Source organism: Gnatocerus cornutus, unplaced genomic scaffold (assembly GCF_029298725.1).
Source record: "Gnatocerus cornutus isolate USDA-ARS CGAHR unplaced genomic scaffold, icGnaCorn1.1 ctg00000275.1, whole genome shotgun sequence".
NCBI classification, from domain to species: Eukaryota; Metazoa; Arthropoda; class Insecta; order Coleoptera; family Tenebrionidae; genus Gnatocerus; species Gnatocerus cornutus.
In genome coordinates, this window is record NW_028275594.1 from 25,001 (window position 1) to 39,529 (window position 14,529).

The window sequence follows — 14,529 nt, forward strand, 5'->3', positions numbered from 1 at the left end:
GATCACCATCACGACGGGCGCGCTTGCCGAAGGTCGGACGCTAACTGTGTAGCGGCCCCGCGCCATCTGTATACCGTCGAGCGAGCCGATCGGGAAACACCACGGGTTCATTCGGCGAACGGCGAACCGTCCGAACGAGCTCCACCGCGGGCCTTAGACCGGCACTCAACGGATCGCGACGTCCTACAGGGGGAGAAGTGCACGCGTTCGACGGCAGATCGACAAAACGAAAGGTGCAAACGACGCGTACGCCATCTGTCACACGATCGTCCAGCGCCGCCATCGAGTCACGCTGAATCTCCCCTTTCGACCTTTCGGGTTTCTCAGGTTTACCCCTGAACGGTTTCACGTACTATTGAACTCTCTCTTCAAAGTTCTTTTCAACTTTCCCTCACGGTACTTGTTCGCTATCGGTCTCGTGGTCATATTTAGCCTTAGATGGAGTTTACCACCCACTTAGGGCTGCACTCTCAAGCAACCCGACTCTGAGGAGAGATCCTCCCGTTATCGGCAGCGGTCGCTACGGGCCTGGCACCCTCTATGGGCTGTGGCCCCGTTCAAGATGGACTTGGACGCGCCGCACGATCTCGGGATGACGGATCCTCCCTAACACCACATTTCCCGGCGTCCGGTTTCGGCCGCGGGATTCGGTGCTGGGCTTCTCCCTGTTCGCTCGCCGCTACTGAGGGAATCCTAGTTAGTTTCTTTTCCTCCGCTTAGTAATATGCTTAAATTCAGCGGGTAGTCTCACCTGCTCTGAGGTCGCATATGAAAAATAAAAATTTTTCATTCGGTCATTTCGACGATCACGACACGTCTCCCATTCCTTGCTATACGTGTTCGTCATTTTTCTTTTTAAAAAATGGCTAAGTTTACAGAAACGCTTACGATCTGACGTCTGTCGCGATTTGCATTACACGTCTCGGACACGACGACCGTCTATAACGTTCTCAACCTTAAAACGCCATTTTTTTTTTTTAAATGACGACATGTTGAAGAAATAGGACGTGCTACGCCGAAAGACCAGCCAACAACTACAACAAGTAGTAGTTGGTCGCTTTCGCGTCTTAAGATGTCGCGCAAATTTACTCGCTGCACGAGAAACGCACACAAACACACGATTCTACGACACACCACGCAAGAACATGTGCCGACGTAAACACTTTCGTATTTATGATTCGCAAGGTGGACGTCCGACGGACTTTGTAAAAAAAAATACAAAGCATACCCGTCCCGTCCTTTTTGACGAAAAAACACGCTCGAGTAAACGTCTCGGCACACGTTCGAGGCGTGCGTCGTTATATCGTGACGTAAGTGACGATCACGTACATTAATGAGTACCTATTCGACGCGTCGCAACACATCCAACACGCTCCGACGTTTTCGTCCGAAAACGAAAACCGAGCAGTCTTTGAAATTGACACGACCCTCAGCCAGGAGTGGTCCGGGAACATTATATCCGAGGACCGCAATGTGCGTTCGAAATGTCGATGTTCATGTGTCCTGCAGTTCACAAGTTGACGCGCAATTAGCTGCGTTCTTCATCGACCCACGAGCCAAGTGATCCACCGTTCAGGGTAATCTTTTTAAAATTTAAACGCTCGTTCCACAAGAACCCCGATCATGCCGATCGTCCAGCTGTCTATACACGTCTTGCAAAAATTTTTGCGTACGTGCGTACATCCGAAACGAAAATGATCTTCGTGGTTCCGAAACGTGCCACGTCTAAAATTTCGGTGTTGTGGTATGGATATTTATGATTCTCGCTCTTAATTGTCTTTCGTCCGTACTTTCTCGTCTGAAAGGGAACGCGATCGTCGGTCTCAGTTTTACGCGTACGAAAAAATTAAAAAAAATATTAACCCAAACACAAATTTGTATCCGCGCACCGAAAAAGAAGCACTTTTCTTTTTCACGCGGTCTCCGCTTTTACACGCAAAGTACGAGCATGTATGTGTGAAGATGGGACATGTTCGATACGATTTTAATTAGGAATTTGCCAATTTCCTTTTTCTCAGCAATAATTTTAATAAATAATGCTGCTTTCTCTCATAAACTACATTTTCGGTAGTTTTCCTTTATTGTGTCTTTCATTTAGTGTGCGTGTGTGTGTGTCAAGCACTTTAAAAAGTGTGACGAAGAGACGGTTTTTGATCGATCGGAATGAACACATCATTACATCATCGTACTCGTTATGAAAAAGCGAATTAGTATCCGCCGTAAGCGAAAAGAGATTTTCGCGGGCGGTCTTTGTGTTCGTGTTTCAATTTTCTTTCTATATTTTTTCGTCGCCAAACCGAAGACAGATCGTGAATTTTGACGAAAAAATTTATAGACGTGCCAGACTGAGCGTCTAACATAAAATCCTCAAGTTTACCGTTCTATATCGTGACTTAATGACGATTGACGGTGTATATAATTTTGAAATGGTGCAGTCGTACGCTCCGTAAAGAGAATTTTACCGTTTCTAACGAAATCACTTTACCACATCTACCAAAAACATTAAAAAAGCAAGGTGTGATGTGTGTGCGATCGCTCGTTTAACGGCGCTTTCAAAAAACTCTTTGAAGCGTCTAACGACGAACATCATTCACGCGAATCGTAGAATCGGGAGCGTTTCTCGCCGGTCCCGTAGCCGGGCGTAAATCATTTAAAACCCACGGTGTCGTAACCTAATTCGACACCTGCGATTTTCTTCTTTCTCGACTACTCTGCTACATCCTCTCCGTGTGTCCGAAAAAAGAGGACTTCTAACGTCTTTCGACTTTCGCGGTGGAGTTCACAACTTTCCGCGATCCGGTCGAAAAACCGAAAGCGTCCCTCCTTCTTTCCATCATTGGAAAAGATCGAGAGATAGTACAAAAAAAATCAAAAAATCTAGGTACCCGAAGAAACAGCCGTATGCCCGAGCGAATTCGGTTTTTCTCTCGTTCAAAAAAGGTGAAAAACTCGATCGCAAGGACCGGCGCTGCGGGCCAGCGTAACGCTATTGTTTTTCCGAATATGTACGATTCGTAGTTCAAAACGTCGTACACACGGTGTTTCAAAAAGAAACAAGCAACGGCACGACAAAAGATCGTGCCGTCGACTCCATGTCATCGACGACGGTGTTGTAAAAACATAAAGTGTACATCGACACGATCAAATGAAAATGCATAATAATAAATTATACATATGTCAAAATTCGTGTGTACGAGGACACGTTAATGATCCTTCCGCAGGTTCACCTACGGAAACCTTGTTACGACTTTTACTTCCTCTAAATGATCAAGTTTGGTCATCTTCCCAGCGACATCGACGACGTCGAAACGCCATCGCGTACCGGTCCGAAGACCTCACTAAATCATTCAATCGGTAGTAGCGACGGGCGGTGTGTACAAAGGGCAGGGACGTAATCAACGCGAGCTTATGACTCACGCTTACTGGGAATTCCTCGTTCATGGGGAACAATTGCAAGCCCCAATCCCTAGCACGAAGGAGGTTCAGCGGGTTACCCGGACCGCTCGGTCAGGGAGGACACGCTGATTCCTTCAGTGTAGCGCGCGTGCGGCCCAGAACATCTAAGGGCATCACAGACCTGTTATTGCTCAATCTCGTGCGGCTAGAAGCCGCCTGTCCCTCTAAGAAGAATTGTTTGTACGCCGACAGTAAAAACCGCGCACGACCACCGGGCGAACCCAGGATCGACGGGCCTTTGGGATGTCGAAATACGCCTATTTAGCAGGCTAGAGTCTCGTTCGTTATCGGAATTAACCAGACAAATCGCTCCACCAACTAAGAACGGCCATGCACCACCACCCACCGAATCAAGAAAGAGCTCTCAATCTGTCAATCCTTCCGGTGTCCGGGCCTGGTGAGGTTTCCCGTGTTGAGTCAAATTAAGCCGCAGGCTCCACTCCTGGTGGTGCCCTTCCGTCAATTCCTTTAAGTTTCAGCTTTGCAACCATACTTCCCCCGGAACCCAAAAGCTTTGGTTTCCCGGAAGCTGCCCGCCGAGTCATCGGAAGAACGTCGGCGGATCGCTAGCTGGCATCGTTTATGGTTAGAACTAGGGCGGTATCTGATCGCCTTCGAACCTCTAACTTTCGTTCTTGATCAATGAAAGCGTTTTTGGCAAATGCTTTCGCTTCTGTCCGTCTTGCGACGATCCAAGAATTTCACCTCTAACGTCGCAATACGAATGCCCCCATCCGTTCCTATTAATCATTACCTCGGGGTTCCGAAAACCAACAAAATAGAACCGAGGTCCTATTCCATTATTCCATGCACACAGTATTCAGGCGAAGTTTTAGCCTGCTTTAAGCACTCTAATTTGTTCAAAGTAAACGTGCCGGCCCACCTCGACACTCAATGAAGAGCACCGCGGCGGGATTGAGTTGGGCCGCCCTCTCGAGCTAAGCCCACCGGCAGGACGTCCCGCGGCACGCCAGTTGACACCGCGAACGATGAACCGGCGGCGCGGGACACAGATTCGACTACGAGCTTTTTAACCGCAACAACTTTAATATACGCTATTGGAGCTGGAATTACCGCGGCTGCTGGCACCAGACTTGCCCTCCAATTGATCCTCGTTAAAGGGTTTAGAGTGTACTCATTCCGATTACGGGGCCTCGGATGAGTCCCGTATCGTTATTTTTCGTCACTACCTCCCCGTGCCGGGAGTGGGTAATTTGCGCGCCTGCTGCCTTCCTTGGATGTGGTAGCCGTTTCTCAGGCTCCCTCTCCGGAATCGAACCCTGATTCCCCGTTACCCGTTACAACCATGGTAGGCGCAGAACCTACCATCGACAGTTGATAAGGCAGACATTTGAAAGATGCGTCGCCGGTGCGAGACCGTGCGATCAGCGTAAAGTTATTCAGAGTCACCAAGTTGTACGATGACGGAGACCGCCACCGATTGGTTTTGATCTAATAAAAGCGCTCCTTCCGTTTCCGGTTGGAGCTCTGTTTGCATGTATTAGCTCTAGAATTACCACAGTTATCCAAGTAAATGTGGGTACGATCTAAGGAACCATAACTGATTTAATGAGCCTTTCGCGGTTTCACCTTAATTTGGCTTGTACTGAGACATGCATGGCTTAATCTTTGAGACAAGCATATGACTACTGGCAGGATCAACCAGGGAACTGCGTTCTTGTTTTAAAATAAGAGAGTTTTAGTCTTTCTTTCCTTCTAGTCATATAAGCTACAATAATCGTAGAATTTCGGAAAGACACCTGCTGCTCTTATAAAAAACTGAACACTTTCCTATTATTGTTTTGAAGAAAGTGTGCGTGTCTGCGAAACGAAAACCTCGTAAGAAGAGACGTAACGCCACGCGATCTTTCTGGATGGAAAATTTTTCGACATTTTTCTCACATCATCCTTGATTGAATCTCCTGCAACAATTTTATTCTTATTCATCCGTTCTAAGTTGTCGTCGTCGTCGAAATAAATAATTTGTACACACTTCGGGGTACACGTTTGTCAAAATTCATGAAATGCAACGTAACATTTTTACTTTAATAAATTTTTACAGTGCATTCAGATCGACTAAACGAACAACGACGGATGAATTGATTTATGGATTTTTATTTGTTGCGACTCATCGGAGGAGAGAGTGAAGAAAAAATAATCCAATATCATGGTTACGGAATAATTTTCTATGACTTTTTCATCCTTGTTTGAATCTTGCAACAATTAATTTTATTCATCCGTTCTAAGTTGTCGTCGTCGTCGAAATAAATAATTTGTACACATTTCGGTACACGTTTGTCAAAATTCATGAAATGCAACGTAACATTTTACTTTAATAAATTTTTACAGTGCATTCAGATCGACTAAACGAACAACGACGGATGGATTACTTATTTTTGTTGCGACTCATCGGACGAAAAGTAGAAACATAATCCTCCATTGTAATATAGTTTTTACGGAAAATTTTTCTTTTATTTTATATCCTTGATTGAATGCTGCATTTTATCCGTCTTTTTTTCGTCAAAAACAGAGATCAATGCGATTCATCGGACGAAGAAATAATTTCCCAGTTCAAAATTTAGAGATTTTTGGGCACATCGACTTGAAATTTTATCGTAAAGAAAAAATATCGTCGTCGACAAGCAAAAGTTCAAACATTCTCCATACTCTTCGCTAGATTGAAAGCGACGGTTTATTGTGAGATTTCTCTTTAGAAATATTCACACGTTACGAGTTTATGAAATTTTATTTATTTCAAAATTCTCGCTCGGACTTTAGTGAGTTGACGCATTTGTTAATTTTTGGTCGTTCTGACACGAACACATAAAATCTTTGATTGCATTTGGACCGCTAACATAGAAACGCTCGCCGCATCCGCAATCTCGCTGTGCATGGTCAATGGCAAGATTTGTCATCCCTCAAACGATGGTGGGTCCACAGGGTACACATTCCGGCCATCGTCCCAACTACGGGTAAGTCGCGGTGTACGAGAGGTAACAAGATAATCGGACGCACATAAAATCACATTTCGATCGTACGCTTTTGTCCGCTGCTACATACCACCACTACTATCCCTATATATGCCAGCGCGGCAGCGTTCAGCTCTGAATCACTCGATGCGCGAAACGGTCGAAATCCCATAGCGCGCCGGCCGCTCGCTATGGGCGAGGGGTCGGGTAAATCGGTCTGATCGCTCGGTGCAAAAGTCCGTTTGGGTACTTAGAGACGGAATTTTAAAATTCTGATTTCGCAGATCAATTTCAAGGGTCATTAGGACTCGAATGCCGTTAACGGTGTTTTGAAAAAAATATTTTTTACGTTTTTACGGCATTTCGACCGAACACCTCAGTTCCGACTTCGGACTTAGAATAATTTTCATCAAAATTTCGAACGCCTCAGTTTCCAGAGGGTTTTAGATCCCGTTTAGTTAGGGGTTTGAAATTATCACAGCCACCCTTGTTTGGTGTTAGTTCGACCGTAACTTTTGTTCGTTTGCATTTAATTTCGATTTTTCTCGGACTTTTGGTCAATGTAAATTTATCAACCGCTACACTTCCGACTTCGGACTTAGACGAATGAGCGCCGAACGCTACAGTTTCGACTTCGGACTTAGAAAAATTTCGCTCGACCGCCACAGTTTCGAATTGGACTTAGAAAAATTTCGGTCGAACGCCTCAGTTTCGAATCGGACTTAGAAAAATTTTGGTCGACCGCTACAGTTTCGACTTCGGACTTAGAAAAATTTCGTTCGAACGCTACAGTTTCGACTTCGGACTTAGAAAAATTTCGCTCGACCGCCACAGTTCCAACATGAGACTTAGAAAAATTTTCATCAAAAATTCGATCACCTCAGTTTCGACTACGGACTTAGAAAAATTTCGGTCAACCGCCACAGTTCCTACTTCGGTCTTAGAAAAATTTTGATGAAAATTTTGAACGCCTCAGTTTCCAGAGGGTTTTAGATCCCGTTTAATTAGAAGCTTGAAATTATAAAATCTACCTTCTATCGATGTTAGTTCGACCCAAACATTTGTTCGTTTGCATTTAATTTCGATTTTTCTCGTACTTTTGGTCAATGTAAATTTGTCAACCGCTACACTTCCGACTTCGGACTTAGACGAATGAGCGCCGAACGCTACAGTTTCGACTTCGGACTTAGAAAAATTTCGTTCGAACGCTACAGTTTCGACTTCGGACTTGGAAAAATTTCGCTCGACCGCCACAGTTCCAACATGAGACTTAGAAAAATTTTTATCAAAAATTCGAACACCTCAGTTTCGACTACGGACTTAGAAAAATTTCGCTCGACCGCCACAGTTCCTATTTCGGACTTAGAAAAATTTTCATCAAAATTTCGAACGCCTCAGTTTCCAGAGGGTTTTAGATCCCGTTTAATTAGGAGCTTGAAATTATAAAATCTACCTTCTATCGATGCTAGTTCGACCCAAACATTTGTTCGTTTGGATTTAATTTCGATTTTTCTCGGACTTTTGGTCAATGTAAATTTGTCAACCGCTACACTTCCGAGTTCGGACTTAGACGAATGAGCGCCGAACGCTACAGTTTCGACTTCGGACTTAGAAAAATTTTGTTCGAACGCTACAGTTTCGAATCGGACTTAGAAAAATTTTGGTCGACCGCTACAGTTTCGACTTCGGACTTAGAAAAATTTTGTTCGAACGCTACAGTTTCGACTTCGGACTTGGAAAAATTTCGATCGAACGCCACAGTTCCGACTTTTTTTCGAAACTGTAGCGTTCAGTCAAATTGCCGTAAAAACGTAAAAAACTTTTTTTACAAAACATGGTCGACAGCATTCGAGTCCTAATAATCCTTGAAATTGATCTGCGAAATCAGAATTTTAAAATTCCGTCTCTAAGTACCCAAACGGACTTTTGCACCGAGCGATCAGACCGTTTTACTCTACCCCTCGCCCATAGCGAGCGGCCGGCGCACTATGGGATTTCGATCGTTTCACGCATCGAGCGATTCAGAGCTGATCGCTGCCGCGGCGGCATATATAGGGAGTACTGATGGTAAGTGGCAGCGATGACGGACAAGTACGCACGATGAATGGATTGACATGAAATCAAATGTGCGCGTCCGTACGATCTGTTACCTCTCGTACATCGCGACCCCGTTTAATGATATTATGCTAAATTAAAAATAAAAATACATCGATGAAATAAAAAGTGGTAAATCTCTAGAAAGACAATATACCGCTGTGAATAAAAATTTCTCGATGAATAGCGAAATGTGAATTAGTCCGCCTGTAACGTGCATTTTGCGAACGAATTAGCTAATTCACCGCTAGTTAAAAAACGTGACCACCCAGTGCTCTTATCCAAAGTCGTCTGCAAATGAGATGAAATTAATAATCTTGACTCTAATGCAGACGACAAATTGAATTGAATAATTTACTTGAATAATGTGACGGATCTATAAAATAAAACACAAAGCCCGAAACACCAAGCAGTAAAAATCTCGATTATTGTTCCGCCCGTTGAAAAACAAAAGATCCGTCACATGGTAAGCAGAACTGGTGAAAATTGTGAAAGACTTGTTTCTCCTCCGATAACAAGCTTGAATTAAATATGATCAAGTGAATGATATTGGAAACCAAAGAACGAAACTGAGGAGAAGCAAATGTTCAGTAATATATTATGAATAATTATAATATTAATATAAATAATAATATTATATTAAAAATGGGAATTGTATGTGGTTGATGGAAAAAGTTTTTTTTTCTGTTGACCGCTACAGTTCCCAATTTGGACTTAAAAAAAAAAAAAAAAAAAAAAAAAAAAAAAAAAAAAAAAATGTGTATACGGAAGGTAAAAAGCAAAAAATAAAATATTTTATTATTTTTTTTACGGGTCCCTACCGCTACAGTTCCCACTGAATGTGTCCTTTTCGCGCTAAGTCCATGCAGTCGCTACAGTTCCGAAACTGGACTTGTAAAAATTTCGACATTTTTGAACGCATCAGTTCCGAACGAGGTTTCAAAACTGTAGCGTTCGGTGTAAACGCATCAGTTCCGAATGAGTTTTCGCAACTGTGGCGTTTCATTTTTGTGCTTTCATGGTTGCATAAACAATCGCCAGTGTGAACGCTTCAGTTCCGAATGAGTTTTCGAAACTGTAGCGTTTCATATTTCTGCTTTCATGGTTGCATAAGCAATCGCCAGTGTGAACGCTTCAGTTCCGAATAGATTTTCGAAACTGTAGCGTTCAATGTGAACGCTTCAGTTCCGACTTTGGACTTAGAATAATTTTCATCAAAATTCGAACGCCACAGTTTCGAAAGGGTTTTAGATCCCGTTTAGTTAGGGACTTAAAATTATGACATCCACTTTCGATTAATGTTAGTTCGGTCCGAACTTTTGTTCATTTCCATTTAATTTCAATTTTTCTCGGACTTTTGGTCTTTGTTAATTTTGTCCTTTCGAAACTGTAACGTTCAAAGTGAACGCCTCAGTTCCGAATAGATTCTCGAAACTGTAGCGTTCAATGTGAACGCTTCAGTTCCGAATAGATTCTCGAAACTGTAGCGTTCAATGTGAACGCTTCAGTTCCGAATAGATTCTCGAAACTGTAGCGTTCAATATGAACGCTTCAGTTCCGAATAGATTCTCGAAACTGTAGCGTTCAATGTGAACGCTTCAGTTCCGACTTTGGACTTGGAATAATTTTCATCAAAATTCGAACGCCACAGTTTCGAAAGGGTTTTAGATCCCGTTTAGTTAGGGACTTAAAATTATGACATCCACTTTCGATTAATGTTAGTTCGGTCCGAACTTTTGTTCGTTTTCATTTAATTTCGATTTTTCTCGGACATTTAGACTATGCGAATTTTAGATTTTTCAAGCTGTAGCGTTTGGCGAGAACGCCGCAGTTACGGACAGGTTTTGTGTCAGACTTTCAATAATCTGAAAAAACTCCGAAAAAAGAAAATAATTAGTGTTTTCATGGTTGCATAACAATTTAAAATTCATGCACAAAAATAATCCATCTATATTTCCGTTATTCAAGAATGCAAAGGAAAGACGAAAGTTCGGCAACAATTAGTTTCCGCGGTTGCATAACCATTCAAACGTTATGCTTAAACACAATCCATTTACGATATATAATAAAAATAAAGCTTTATTATCAACTTTGAAGTCCATTCTATTGCTGATCTTTAGACCTATAGATTAGGTCAAGATGTCAAATGTCAAAAAACAACTACAGGTTCCTGTATTTGTAGCAATGCTGGCGCCATCTGTAGAACAGTTACCTAAACTTGAAAGTCAAAAAAATTACAGCTTTCTGTAACTATTAATGTTGGTATCGCCACCTGTTAGTCGAAAACATAATTTAGTGGCGCCATCTATATGACAGGTCTGGAACTTCAGAAATGTCAAAAATTACAAGATTCTGGGTTAATTTACGTATTTTTCTTGAATTTTAAGCATAATTTGACCTGACCTGACCCTAAAATGGCGCCATCTATGTGTCAGGTCTGGAACTTCAGAAATGTCAAAAATTACTGTTTTTTCCTTTATTTTACATATTGTTTTTGAATTTTGGCGCCTATTTTAACTCAAAAATGGCGCCATCTATATGACAGGTCTGGAACTTCAGAAATGTCAAAAATTACAAGATTCTGGGTTAATTTACGTATTTTTCTTGAATTTTAAGCATAATTTGACCTGACCTGACCCTAAAATGGCGTCATCTATGTGTCAGGTCTGGAACTTCAGAAATGTCAAAAATTACTGTTTTTTCCTTTATTTTACATATTGTTTTTGAATTTTGGCGCCTATTTTAACTCAAAAATGGCGCCATCTATATGACAGGTCTGGAACTTCAGAAATGTCAAAAATTACAAGATTCTGGGTTAATTTACGTATTTTTCTTGAATTTTAAGCATAATTTGACCTGACCTGACCCTAAAATGGCGTCATCTATGTGTCAGGTCTGGAACTTCAGAAATGTCAAAAATTACAAGATTCTGGGTTAATTTACGTATTTTTCTTGAATTTTAAGCATAATTTGACCTAACTGACCCTAAAATGGCGCCATCTATGTGTCAGGTCTGGAACTTCATAAATGTCAAAAATTACAAGATTCTGGGTTAATTTACGTATTTTTCTTGAATTTTAAGCATAATTTGACCTGACCTGACCCTAAAATGGCGTCATCTATGTGTCAGGTTTGGAACTTCAGAAATGTCAAAAATTACTGTTTTTTCCTTTATTTTACATATTGTTTTTGAATTTTGGCACCTATTTTAACTCAAAAATGGCGCCATCTATATGACAGGTCTGGAACTTCAGAAATGTCAAAAATTACAAGATTCTGGGTTAATTTACGTATTTTTCTTGAATTTTAAGCATAATTTGACCTGACCTGACCCTAAAATGGCGTCATCTATGTGTCAGGTTTGGAACTTCAGAAATGTCAAAAATTACTGTTTTTTTCCTTTATTTTACATATTGTTTTTGAATTTTGGCGCCTATTTTAACTCAAAAATGGCGCCATCTATATGACAGGTCTGGAACTTCAGAAATGTCAAAAATTACAAGATTCTGGGTTAATTTACGTATTTTTCTTGAATTTTAAGCATAATTTGACCTGACCTGACCCTAAAATGGCGTCATCTATGTGTCAGGTCTGGAACTTCAGAAATGTCAAAAATTACTGGTTTTTACTTTATTTACATATTTTTTTGAAATTTGGCGCCCATTTTGACCCTAAAGTGGCGCCATCTATGTGTCAGGTCTGGAACTTCAGAAATGTCAAAAATTACTGTTTTTTCCTTTATTTTACATATTGTTTTTGAATTTTGGCGCCTATTTTGACTCAAAAATGGCGCCATCTATATGACAGGTCTGGAACTTCAGAAATGTCAAAAATTACAAGATTCTGGGTTAATTTACGTATTTTTCTTGAATTTTAAGCATAATTTGACCTGACCTGACCCTAAAATGGCGCCATCTATATGACAGGTCTGGAACTTCAGAAATGTCAAAAATTACAAGATTCTGGGTTAATTTACGTATTTTTCTTGAATTTTAAGCATAATTTGACCTGACCTGACCCTAAAATGGCGTCATCTATATGACAGGTCTGGAACTTCATAAATGTCAAAAATTACAAGATTCTGGGTTAATTTACGTATTTTTCTTGAATTTTAAGCATAATTTGACCTAACTGACCCTAAAATGGCGCCATCTATGTGTCAGGTCTGGAACTTCAGAAATGTCAAAAATTACAAGATTGTGGGTTAATTTACGTATATTTCTTGAATTTTAAGCATAATTTGACCTAACTGACCCTAAAATGGCGCCATCTATGTGTCAGGTCTGGAACTTCAGAAATGTCAAAAATTACAAGATTCTGGGTTAATTTACGTATTTTTCTTGAATTTTAAGCATAATTTGACCTGACCTGACCCTAAAATGGCGTCATCTATATGACAGGTCTGGAACTTCATAAATGTCAAAAATTACAAGATTCTGGGTTAATTTACGTATTTTTCTTGAATTTTAAGCATAATTTGACCTGACCTGACCCTAAAATGGCGCCATCTATGTGTCAGGTCTGGAACTTCAGAAATGTCAAAAATTACTGTTTTTTCCTTTATTTTACATATTGTTTTTGAATTTTGGCGCCTATTTTAACTCAAAAATGGCGCCATCTATATGACAGGTCTGGAACTTCAGAAATGTCAAAAATTACAAGATTCTGGGTTAATTTACGTATTTTTCTTGAATTTTAAGCATAATTTGACCTGACCTGACCCTAAAATGGCGTCATCTATGTGTCAGGTCTGGAACTTCAGAAATGTCAAAAATTACTGTTTTTTCCTTTATTTTACATATTGTTTTTGAATTTTGGCGCCTATTTTAACTCAAAAATGGCGCCATCTATATGACAGGTCTGGAACTTCAGAAATGTCAAAAATTACAAGATTCTGGGTTAATTTACGTATTTTTCTTGAATTTTAAGCATAATTTGACCTGACCTGACCCTAAAATGGCGTCATCTATGTGTCAGGTCTGGAACTTCAGAAATGTCAAAAATTACAAGATTCTGGGTTAATTTACGTATTTTTCTTGAATTTTAAGCATAATTTGACCTAACTGACCCTAAAATGGCGCCATCTATGTGTCAGGTCTGGAACTTCATAAATGTCAAAAATTACAAGATTCTGGGTTAATTTACGTATTTTTCTTGAATTTTAAGCATAATTTGACCTGACCTGACCCTAAAATGGCGTCATCTATGTGTCAGGTTTGGAACTTCAGAAATGTCAAAAATTACTGTTTTTTCCTTTATTTTACATATTGTTTTTGAATTTTGGCACCTATTTTAACTCAAAAATGGCGCCATCTATATGACAGGTCTGGAACTTCAGAAATGTCAAAAATTACAAGATTCTGGGTTAATTTACGTATTTTTCTTGAATTTTAAGCATAATTTGACCTGACCTGACCCTAAAATGGCGTCATCTATGTGTCAGGTCTGGAACTTCAGAAATGTCAAAAATTACAAGATTCTGGGTTAATTTACGTATTTTTCTTGAATTTTAAGCATAATTTGACCTGACCTGACCCTAAAATGGCGTCATCTATATGACAGGTCTGGAACTTCATAAATGTCAAAAATTACAAGATTCTGGGTTAATTTACGTATTTTTTCTTGAATTTTAAGCATAATTTGACCTGACCTGACCCTAAAATGGCGCCATCTATGTGTCAGGTCTGGAACTTCAGAAATGTCAAAAATTACTGTTTTTTCCTTTATTTTACATATTGTTTTTGAATTTTGGCGCCTATTTTAACTCAAAAATGGCGCCATCTATATGACAGGTCTGGAACTTCAGAAATGTCAAAAATTACAAGATTCTGGGTTAATTTACGTATTTTTCTTGAATTTTAAGCATAATTTGACCTGACCTGACCCTAAAATGGCGTCATCTATGTGTCAGGTCTGGAACTTCAGAAATGTCAAAAATTACTGTTTTTTCCTTTATTTTACATATTGTTTTTGAATTTTGGCGCCTATTTTAACTCAAAAATGGCGCCAT

At 40.4% G+C, this 14,529-nt stretch overlaps 3 non-coding genes across 3 annotated transcripts in view; all 3 read right to left on the reverse strand.

Moving 5' to 3' along the window:
• LOC148165588 (large subunit ribosomal RNA) overlaps positions 1 to 765 on the reverse strand; it is a 4,032-nt gene extending 3,267 nt beyond the window's left edge. The window contains exon 1 of the ribosomal RNA XR_015771341.1: positions 1 to 765. This exon is cut by the window's left edge and continues 3,267 nt beyond it. This is a non-coding gene — a ribosomal RNA (large subunit ribosomal RNA).
• Positions 766 to 1,423: 658 nt separating this feature from the next.
• On the reverse strand, positions 1,424 to 1,580 carry LOC148165589 (5.8S ribosomal RNA). Its single transcript, XR_015771342.1, has one exon. It is a non-coding gene; the product is annotated as a 5.8S ribosomal RNA (ribosomal RNA).
• A 1,624-nt stretch (positions 1,581 to 3,204) lies between these two features.
• LOC148165590 (small subunit ribosomal RNA) lies at positions 3,205 to 5,125 on the reverse strand. The gene has a single exon (XR_015771344.1). It is a non-coding gene; the product is annotated as a small subunit ribosomal RNA (ribosomal RNA).
• Positions 5,126 to 14,529: the final 9,404 nt, after the last annotated feature.